This window comes from Microcaecilia unicolor, chromosome 7 (genome assembly GCF_901765095.1).
Source record: "Microcaecilia unicolor chromosome 7, aMicUni1.1, whole genome shotgun sequence".
NCBI classification, from domain to species: Eukaryota; Metazoa; Chordata; class Amphibia; order Gymnophiona; family Siphonopidae; genus Microcaecilia; species Microcaecilia unicolor.
In genome coordinates this window covers 28,194,199-28,206,237 of record NC_044037.1, presented here as the reverse complement: position 1 = coordinate 28,206,237, position 12,039 = coordinate 28,194,199, and positions in this window count along the sequence as shown.

Genomic DNA, 12,039 nt, shown 5'->3' with positions numbered 1-12,039 from the left:
CAAGATGTGAGATTGGAATTGACTGCGTTACATGAGGAGAGCTTGAAGTTTGTTCATGCACGATTGAAACAGGTGTACTATGAAGGGACTAACAAGCCAGGGAGGTTATTGGCTCGGAAATTAAGAAAGCTGAGAGCTGATAGACACATTGTGCGTGTGAAAGATGTGAATGGGAAAATGTTGTATAAATCTGCTCAAATTAGAGAGCGGTTTGCTCAGTTCTTTGAGTCTCTATACAGGGAGGATGCTGCCGTGCAGGTTGGGGGGATAGACCAATACTTAGCTGACAGAGGGCTGGCTGAGCTATCTGAAAAGCAGAAAAGAGAACTGGATGAGCCAGTGCAATTAAAAGAAGTGCTGCAGGTTATTAAGGCCTTGCCGACGGGCAAGGCGCCAGGCCTGGACGGCTTTACTAATGAGTTTTTCAAGAAGTTTGCGCGAGAACTGGCGCCTTGCTTGACATTGGTTATCAATTCGGTTAGAGACGGGCAGGCATTGCCAAGAACTATGTTAGATGCCTGGGTGGCGGTAATACCTAAGCCTCAGAAGGATGGCGCGGACTGTGCATCCTATCGTCCCATATCAATTTTGAACACGGATGTAAAAATCTTGGCTAAGGTGCTTGCTAATCGTTTAGGGGGGTTGTTGCCTACCTTGATCCACCCGGACCAGGTGGGATTCGTGCAGAAGAGACAGGCCATGGACAACGTGCGTCGAACCCTGGACTTGATGCACTGGGCTCGGTCGCGGGCCTGTCCGTTGGTCCTGTTGGGACTGGATGCGGAGAAGGCCTTCGATCGAGTCCACTGGGGGTTCCTGGATAGGGTGCTGCACAGATTTGGTATAGGGCCCTTATTTAGATCTTGGATCCAATCACTTTACACTCAACCACAGGCGTGTGTTAGGGTCAACGGTGGGAACTCGGGTGCGTTTTTGCTGGGGAGGGGCACCCGACAGGGATGTCCGCTGTCTCCATTGCTATTTGCCTTGACAATGGAGCCACTGGCGGCAGCCATCCGAGAGAACGTGAACATATCCGGGGTTGAGGTGAGGGGGCAGGAATATAAAATCGCGTTATTTGCGGATGACGTGTTATTGTCTCTAACTAATCCGTTAACCTCATTGCCTAATCTATTAAAGGAAATAGAGGACTATTCGCGAGTCTCAGGATATAAGCTTAATGCCAATAAGTCAGAAGGTATGGCGGTGGGAGTGCCGTTAAGAGTGTCTGAAACGCTGCAAACGTCATTTGTTTTTAAGTGGTCAACCAGATCCATACAATATCTAGGGGTGCAGATTCCTGCGGTACAGTCGGAGTTATTTTCTGTTAACTACCCGGTACTACAGAAGGCGATTTACAGTGATTTGGATAGATGGGCTCATATGGGACTGTCTTGGCTGGGCCGGATAGCGGCGATCAAAATGAACATCCTACCTCGGCTAATGTACCTTTTTCAGGTCCTCCCCTTGAGGGTGCCCCGGTCTTATTTGTCTAGTTTGCAAGATCGCCTGTTGCGCTTTATATGGAATCAGAAGAGGCCCCGTCTGGCACGGGCTATCTTGTATCGGAGTAAAAATCAAGGCGGCCTCTCAGTGCCGAATTTGTGTTGGTACTACTGGGCTGCTCAGGCTAGGTCGGCGGTAGAGTGGTTCAGGGGGGAGGACCATAAGCTCTGGGTGCATTTGGAACAATCCATGGTGGGGTCCCGCAAACTGGGCAATTTAATGTGGCTACCCAATAAATATAGAGGGCGGGTTGAGCGGTTTCCTCCGACTGTGCAGGCCACTTTTTATTATTGGGATCGTATGTTTATTGAACGGCAACCACCTGTCTCGGGTCTGGCACCTATAGCTAACAACCCGTTGTTCGGACCGAGCATTGGGAACCCTGTCCTAGAGCGCTGGGCGGAAGCCGGATTGGACATGATGGGCCAGTTGCATGTAGGAGAAGACGTGATTTCCTTTGAAACCCTGAAGGAAGACTTTCGGTTGCGGCAAAGTGATTACTATGTGTATTTTCAACTGAGACATTTCTTGAAAGGGCATGATTATGTAGCTTGTCTTAAGAGGGAAACGCACCCAATGGAAGAAGTGTGTGTGCAATATCATAGTACAAGGGGTATGATCACCTTTCTATATGCGGCTTTGGTCGCCCACCAAAAGCCTTCACTGCTACATAGGAGAAGGTGGGAGCAGGAATTAGGTTTTACTTTAACGGAAGAAAAATGGTTACAGCTGGAAAGGGGGGCTATGCGTTCAGCGAGGTCAGTGTCCATGAAAGAGAATGCAATTAAAGTTTTCTTTCGCTGGTACCTCACTCCGGCGCGTTTGCACCATATGTTTGCGCAGGTTACCGAACAGTGTTGGAGGAAGTGTGGGGCTGTGGGTACAATGGGCCACATATGGTGGACATGTCCTAAGGCAAAAGCGTACTGGAAGGCGGTGCAGGCGCGCCTTCAAAAATGGGTTGGTAGACCTGTACGGTGGCATCCACTAATATTTATATTGGGTCAGCGACCAGAAGGTCTCAGAGAACATGAATGGCTTCTGACAAGGGGAGCCTTACAGACAGCAAGAGTGAATCTGGCTCAGAGTTGGAAGTCGCCTTTGGTGCCACCACTGATACGCTGGCTTACCAAATTGCGATATGTGTGTGAGATGGAGAGATTGACTGCAGTTAAATCTAAGGTCTTGCCTAAGTGGGAGAGAATATGGCTACCATTCCTGAATGCCAAGTAGGGGGAACGTCACTGGACCGACTATAGGTGGGAGTATTACAGTATGGTATGGGGGGAGGGAGGGGGGGCGGGGGGTTACGGGGGGGGGGTTAGGTCGGGAGGGAGTAGTTTCTGTATAAACATGAAAAAGTTGAAGTTACTTGAGGATCTCAGTTAGAATTGATACGAATTGAGATCACTGTTTATTTCTGTATCAATATTATCGTTACAATTTGGAAATGTTATCAGATGTTTATATTTTGTCCTGTATCTAAATCAGTACAATAAAGACTTCTAAAAATTAAAAAAAAAAAACAAATACACAGGATTTGCTCCGAGGTTACCCAAAATTTCAAGCAGCAGGAAACAGGTAGCAAGAGGGAGTAAATAGTAAACTCAATGGTTAGGGCAACAGCCTGAGAACCAGAAAGCCAGGTTCAATCCCACTACCACTCCTTTTGATCATGGGCAAGTCACTTAATTCTCTATTACCACACATACAAACTTAAATTGTAAGCCTTCTAGGAACAGGAAAATACCTACTATACTTGAATGTAACTCAATTTCTGAGAAAGATATGAGCTAAATCCAAACAGTATTATCCACTCTGCCCCCAATCCAGCACCCTTCCCATCCTGCAGGGAACAGGAGGATTAAGGGTGGAGTGGACAAATTCAGTTTTTGTATGTTTCTATTCATACTTATGGCCACTCATTATCCTAATTTGTATGGTGTATACTCAACGTACAGAGCAAAACAGTTTTTCTGTAGAAATGAACTGTTTGAAAATTATCAACCTCATGGGAAGGTACAAATACATGTGCTGTAGAATGTGGACAAATGCAAAGTGATGCACACTGGGAACAATAATCCAAATCATAGTTACCTGATGCTAGGGTCCACCTTAGGAGTCAGCACTCAAGAAAAAGATCAAGGTGTCATTGTAGACAGTACACTGAAGTCTTCTGCCCAGTGTGTAGCAGTGGCCAAAAAATAAACAGGATCCTAGGAATTATTAGGAAAGGTATGCAAAATAAGACCAAGAATATTATAATGCTTTTGTATCATTCCATGGTGGGACTTCACCTTGAGTACTGCGTTCAATTCTGGTCGCTGTACCTCAAAAAAAGATATAGCAGCACTAGAAAAGGTTCAAAGAAGAGCGACCAAAATGATAAAGGGGATGGAACTCCTCCCATATGAGGAGAGGCTAAAGAGGTTAGGGCTCTTCAGCTTGGAAAAGACAGCTGAGGGGGCTATGATTGAGGTCTATAAAATTCTGAGTGGTGTAGAACAGATAGAAGTAAATTGATTTTGCACTCTTATCAAAAAGTAGAAAGACCAAGGGACACTCAATGAAATTACACGGAAATACTTTTAAAACAAATAGGAGGAAATATTTTTTCATGCAACGAATAGTTAAGCTCTGGAACTCTTTGCCAGAGGCAGTGGTGTTAGCATATCTGGGTTTTAAAAAGGTTTGGAGAACTTCCTGGTGGAAAAGTCCATAATCTGTTTTTGAGATGGACAGGGGGAAAGCCACTGCTTGACCTAGGATTGGTAGCACAGAATGTTGCTACTAATTTGGGTTTTTGCTAGATGACCTGGATTGGCCACTGTTGGAAGCAGGATACTGGGTAGATGGAACATTGTTCTGACCCAGTATGGCTATTGTTATGTACTTTTGAAAATGGTTGCAAAGACTGCAGCTATGTGAAAAGTATGAAAATTAGCTGGGGAGGGGGGGATTGAGTTGGTGCCTTTTATAAATTTTAAAAAATTCAAAATAACAAACCATTAATTTTATTGACATTTAAAATGACAGGAAAAAGGGTGTGATCATATTCAAACTAGGGATTCATTGTGGCTAAGTGCCCTCCTACCCCATACCATTATAGTCACTGCATACCTAAAAAAAACTCTTGGTCTTTTAAAATTCATATTAGTCTGTTCCCAATTCAGTGCACACATATACTCCCAAAACTGAATAGATCAATTGTTGTAAAACCAGTGGACAGAGGAGTGGGAGTTGTGGTATTAGACAGGGATAAATATGTTCAGGAAGCAGAACATTAACCAGCCCTTTTCAGGTGATCTCACTGTATGTTAATAGAAAATTTATTGAATAAAGGCGTAATTACTTACACAGTAAATGTCAGCAGACAAAAACCTGTACCAGTCCATCCAGTCTACCCAACAAGGTGTCCAGAGTGGTATCTTGCACTCTGTGCAGGTTCCACTTTTTCATGATAAAACACTGGCATCATAAACAGGGCAGTCGGTAGCTGGCCTTGCCAGCCTCATATGTGCAGTTATATGATACATAAGTATTGCCATACTGGGACAGACCAAAGGTCCATCAAGCCCAGCATCCTGTTTCCAACAGTGGCCAATCCAGGTCACAAATTCCTGGCATGATGCAGTCATGGAACATAATATCACAATATCCGTTGCTTTGAACCCTAAGAATGTTTTCCCCTCCCCCACTGCTGACTAGAATCATTTGTTTCTCTAATATCAGCTTTATGATTCTACTCCTCCCCCAATAGAGCACCTGTAATCATAACATATGCTTTGAATGCGATATGATGTACGCATACTTAATTGCCAGTTTTGGGGCACAGACTGAAGAAGTCTGCCTGGGACCAGTTCTACATCTCAACTACTGGAGTTGTTGTCAAAGCCTACTCCAGCCTTGATCCTGATTAGACTTTGCCATTTACGGGACCCAGACTATAGAAGTCTGCCCAGCATTGGTCTTGCTTGCCAACCTCTGGAACTGCCAGCTGTCAAAGCTCATTCAACTATGAGGTCATTTAAGGTTTGTTTCAATTTGATTCTGCCATTTTTCTATTCAGGGATTCTCTGTGTTTATCCCATGCATTCTTGAATTGTCACTGTTTTTGTCTCCACCCCCTCCCCAAGAGGGCAATCCAAGCATCCACTACCCTTTCTGTGAAAAAGTATTTCCTGATGATGCTCCAGTCTACCATTCAGCAACCTGAGCTCATGATCTCTAGTTCTACCACTTCCCCATCTCTGAAAAAGACTACCTTTTAAGTATTTAAATGTTTGTTCCGTATCCTCCTATCCCTCCTTTCCTCTAGTCTAGGGTAAACATATTTGTCTTCAAATCTCTTCTCATATGAATTTTGGCACAAGGCTCACATCATTTTTGTTGCTTCCTCAGAACTGCCTCTTTTTTTTTTTTAAGTCCTTAATGAAACACAGCCTTCAAAACTGAACACAATACGCCAAGCGGGCCTCACCAATGACTTGTATGGGGGAATTAACACCTCCTTTCTTCTACTGGATATTAGAGACTGACCAAATTTCAATTTTGCTTTATCGTCAAAACTGACTCAAAATCAGGGTTCATGTCACCCCCAACCTGACCGCTCTCTGCCCTCCTCAGGCCTACCTTAAGAAGCCCTGGTGGTCTAGTGGCCTCTTTGGGGAAGGTACAATCCCCTTACTCCTGTCCGTACAGGCTGCAAAGTCAAAACGGCTACTACAACTTCCCATGGCAGCTTCACAACACTGCCACGGGAGGTCACGGCAGCAATTTTGAGACTGGAATGCAATCTCGCGAGGTTGCCATGGGAAGTCATGGCAGCCATTTTGACTGTCCAGGCTGCACGGGCAGGAGTGAGTGGGGATCGCTCATGTCCCGAAGAGACCACTATAGTACCACGACTTCTTAAGGTAGGCACAGAGAGGGCCTAAGAGTGATTGTATGGGGGATGGGGTGGGGTGAAGGCAGCCCAGTTCTCCGCAGGAGGGCACAGGGTTTGGATTTGGGATAAACCTTCAGATTTTATTTTTGGAGTGGTGCTGGAAACTCGTTTTTTTTTTAGTCCCTATTTTTATTATTATTTTTTATTGTTTTAGTATTTTTTTTTTTAAACTTTTAAACATTTTGTGGATGTATCCATAGTCTGTTGGCAGATTTTTGGGTTTATGAGTTGTAGTAGCCTCTGACCCCACAGCATGTTATGATTTGGCTGACTCCACTGTGGGGGAGAGAGGAGAAGTTGCTGCCCTGCCTCCAACTGCCTTCATGTTCTGTAAGATCTGCTGATTGTAAGTACATCTGATTACACTTTTTTCAATACTTTTTTTTTTTTTTTTAAATTTTTGAGTGTTTCTAATTTTTCAAATCTTGCTTCATACTGTTTTCAGGCAGTCTTGGATACACATTTAACAGCTGGGGGAAGCACAGTTTTTGCTCCTGGTTAGATATGTGTCCTTTTGGATTAACTATAAGCTTTGGGTCTTTGTTTTTATCACTTATATCATGATTTATTTTGAACACAAAATGGGCATGTTATGATACCACATTTGCTTGTGATTCATACACCCCTTTTTCACATTATGATGTTTTATTATTTGGCTTATAGTGTTCAATTCTATCATTGGAAGTTTGGGACCACATGTTACCAAATAGCAATCACACATATTCATGGTGTCAGTTTCTCAGCTTTCGCAAGTTCATATGTATACAGTTATGATGTATGCTTTAAAGTTTTTATGTTATTGTATACATTGAATGAGTACACAATCACGGTGTAAGCTTTTTAGACTTTGTGCATGTTTGTATGCACAATTCAAATTTGTTCACTTTTATATCTAGATATAATTTTAATTTTTTTGTTTATTAGTTTTTTATCCCGATGCAGCCATTTCGGTGAAACGTGGCCACATCGGGTCTTTTTGAATAAAGAATTTCTTAGACTCCTGGTCTTTGTGTTCTATTTGTACTCCCTTGCCAGTCAGGTTTTCAGGATATCCACAATTAATATATATGAAAGAGATCTGCATGCAAGGGAGGCAGTGTATGTAAATTAATCTAATGCATATTCATTGTGATTATCCTAAAAACCTGATGGGCAAGGGGCTACCCCAGGACCAACCTGGGAACCAATGTGTTGTGTTAAAATCTTGTGTAAGGTGGATCAGCTACTAAGGCAGTGCTTCCCAAACCTTTTTGTGGCTGTAACCCCATGATTGCAGCCAAATAAAAATATGACCCCTCCCCCCCCGGAGGTGCAGGTTTTGTGACCCCCATCAGGGTCCTGATCCACAGTTTGGGAAGCTCTGCACTATAGTCTGGAGCTCACTGACCCTGCAGGCTGAAGTGCCTACCACCAAGAATAAGATTTTCCAGTGAATGGGATGTGTCAGCATTGCCACTAGTGTGGATTAGTAAACAGGTGGGGTTAAAATGCATAAATGATAAAACTTAGAAACAAAATAAATCATGAGATAATACTACCTAGCTTACCATATAAGCTTGCAGAATTCTCTGGTACGCAGTAGCAAATCTGCCACTAACAGGATTTAGTTATAAAAAGACACTGCAAATAGATAGTATAAAAAATGTTTAAAGTGCTTAATGACATAGCAAATGTGCCTTATGTGACATCAACACCAAAACTAATAAAAAGTTATTTATTAAAATATGCTGTGAAAGCTAAAGTTCCCCCCTGCCCCCCCTCTCAGTGGCCCTGCTTTGATCATCTGCCCAGCAGTGCGTGGCTTCTATTGTGAGCCTAATACTGCAGAATGCAGATAATTATGGTGAAATTAGGCCTTACCTGCTAATTTTCTTTCCTCTAGACCCTCCAGACCGGTCAAGATGCTTGGGTTATGCTCGCCTACCAGCAGAGGGAGACTGAGAACACTAACTTCAAACTATGTACATATAACCTGTGCCCAGCCCACAATAGCCAGTATACACTTAGCAAAGCAGAGAAAACCCCTGAAACAGTAACTCTGAAGCTAGAAACCCCTGTACCTGGAAAACCAATAGCCAAACACCAACAGTGTGCTTAGCCAGGCGGAACGTCAAGCGCCCCGCTCTGTAAATTATTATAGTCGAAGAAAACTCTCCGACCCACAGAAAAGTAAAGGAATAGTCATAGTAGAACACGAATCAAATACTTCTGATAATTGGGCGGGCTCTTGACCGGTCTGGAGGGTTTAGAGGAAAGAAAATTAGCAGGTAAGGCCTAATTTCACCTTCCTCAGCGACCCTCCAGACCGGTCAAGACGCTTGGGAAGTACCAAAGCAGTAGAAATTTAAGGGTGGGACCCTCAAAAAGCAGAAGACAACACAGCCGCTCCAAAACAAGCATCTTCTTTTGCCTGAACATCAATTCTATAATGCTTCACAAAGGAATGAATGGACGACCATGCCACTGCCTTACAAATATCCTGCGGAGCAACGAAACTACTCTCAGCCCAGGAAGCAGCAACCCCCCCCACCCCGAGTAGAATATGCCTTAAGTAACGGGGGCACCGTACGCCGCTTCAACAAATAAGCTGAGGCAATAGCCTCCTTCAACCACCTAGCCAGAGTCCCCATGGAGGCCGCAGCTCCTTTCTTGGGACCTCCAAACAAAATGAACAACCTATCAGAAGCCCGGAAATCTCTCGTTCTGCTCAAATACGACCGCAAGACGTGTCGAACATCCAACTTGGCCAACTGACGCTGAGAGAGATCCCCAGAACGATCCCCCAACACCGGTAACGAAATCACTTGATTTACATGAAAAGCGGAAACCACCTTAGGAACAAAGGAAGGAACTGTACGTAAAGTCACTTTCTCTTTCGCAAAGGACAGAAAAGGCTCCCTACAAGACAAGGCTTGAAGCTCTGAAATTCTACGAGCGGAAGAAACGGCCACCAGAAAAACAGTCTTCAACGTAAGATCTTTACATGTGATGAACGCCAATGGTTCAAACGGAGGACCCACCAAAGTCTCCAAGACCAAATTCAAATCCTAAGGCGGAACCATCGGACGACGAGGCGGCCGAATCAACTTCACTGCCCTCAGGAACCACCCTACGTCTGGAGAAGCTGCCAAGGAGACTCCCCGAGTCTTACCTCTGAAACAAGATAAAGCGAAAACCTGCACCTTAAGGGAAGAAAGCGACAGCCCCCTGTCCAAACCATCCTGCAAAAAATCCAAAACTTCCATCACCGAAGCACGCAAAGGGACATCGTATCAATCACCCTGGCAGAGAAACCTTTCTTTCTCAATCTGTGCCTTTCAAGAGCCAAGCCGTAAGCAAGAATGGAGAGGGGTCGGCCATCTCGATCGGCCCCTGCACCATGCTCACCCGAGGCCCCAGGGGAATCGGATCCTGCACCAGCAAACACATCAGATCTCCGTACCATGGCTGACGAGGCCAATTGGGCGCTACCAGAATCACTAAGCAGGGAGGATGGCCGATCCGCTGTACCACGCGGCCCACCAGCGGCCACGGCGGAAACACATAGAGCAACTGCTGAGTCAGTCATGACAGGACCAACGCGTCGATACCCTCGGCTTGAGCATCTCTTCGACGACTGAAAAACCGAGCGACCTGAGCATTATCGGCCGACGCCATGAGATCCAACACCGGCCGACCCCACTGCAACACTAGCCACTCGAACACGGAGGGATGGAGAGCCCACTCTCCGGGATCCAACGTGTGCCTGCTCAGATAATCTGCGCTCACATTGTCCACTCCTGCTACGTGGCCTGCCAAGAGAGCCTGAAGATGAGCTTCTGCCCACCCCAGCAACTCCACCGCCTCTACAGCTAACCCTGGACTCTTCGTTCCCCCGTCGAATTATATAAGCGACAGCCGTGGCATTGTCGGAAAGAACGCTAACCGCCTTGCCTTCTAGAAGACTCTGGAAGGACCGAAGAGCCAACCGAGTTGCTCGCATCTCCAGGCGGTTGATGGACCAAGACGTGTCTTCCAATGTCCAGCGCCCTTGGGCCACCTGCCCTAGACAATGCGCCCCCCCAGCCTGACAGACTTGCATCCGTGGTCAGCACCACCCAATTTGGCACATCTAGTGGCATACCCTTCGCTAGATTTGGAGCGACGCACACAAGACCGCCACCGGAGCGGCTTCCCCGACAGCAAAGCGCTAACAGCACAAATCCCAGCGAAAAAGAAAAACGGAACTCACCAAAGGCAAGCCACTCTCAGTTCTCCTTGAACAGCTGAACAGCTCCGGACTCCAGAGTGCAGCTCCAAAGCTCTCAACACCGTCTGGGTCTTACTCTCTCTTTTTTTTTTTTTCCCCAGACTTTACTGCAGCACTAATTTGAGCCCTGCTGCTGCTATCAAATCCTTGGCACTCAAGGCTGCAATATAAAACTGCAGCCGAGGCACAAAGCTGCCCAAACGGGAGAGCCAGGGAGATGGACCCGGCCACCTGGGTGTGACACTCCAGAGGCGACAATAGCAGGCTCCACCGGACCCACCAAGCCCCAGCACACCAAGCTTTCCAGGCACAGGGATTCACTCCCAGGAACAGACAAATTAAGCTCTCAAAAAGGATAGCTAAATCTTACCAAACCGGACAAGCTGCACTGGCTGCCTGTCTACCCTCTGCTGAGATTGAGAAAATACAAGTAGTAGTAGTACTGGCTATTGTGGGCTGGGCACAGGTTATATGTACATAGTTTGAAGTTAGTGTTCTCAGTCTCCCTCTGCTGGTAGGCGAGCATAACCCAAGTGTCTTGACCGGTCTGGAGGGTCGCTGAGGAAAGGCAAATTTTATGCACGAAATCCTGCAGCAAACGGAGGTGGGGGGAAGAGTACGGTGGATGCATGCACACAAGAAGCTGTGCTTAGCATGAAACCTTGTGTGCATGTCCTAAACCAGAGCTGAAAGTGTCGCAGCACCTACTCTTTTGTAACAAAATATGAGCTTTTAGAAAACTGTACTTGAAATTTTTGAAAGGCTCCTATTTAGGTGCAGAACAGGCGCTGGGGTGCACATGTCTGAACAAAACCGAAAGTGTCTGCACATGTTGTTTACCATCCACATTTAAAGCTTGCATAGGTTTCCTTTTGATTAGAAGACAAAACCAGCACTTGCTTGTGAAAGACTGACAAGAAATCCTCTCCGCAAAATCTTCCACCCAGCCCCTAGTGCAAACTTTTTGCGTTACGCAAATGTCTAAGGTGGGCCTTGCACAGACAATGTTAATTAGCTTGTTGGCATACATTAATACAACTTGCACTATGTCTTTCCACATGACAACACCTGCACACAATTCCACTCTTGCTGGCCATGGTTGCTTTCTGTATTGGCCGTCTAGTGGTTAGAGCAGCAGCCTGATGAAAGCCAAAGTCCAAATCCCAGTAACATTCCTTGTAACCTCGGGCAAATCACTTAACCATTCAATGCCTCAGGTACAAAGTTCTGCGCTCTGCGGACAGGGAATTAACCTACGGTACCCTGAGAATGCTCAAGGTAAATACATACAACAAGCAGAAAAAAGGGGCTTAGTGACACTCCATTTAAGAGTACT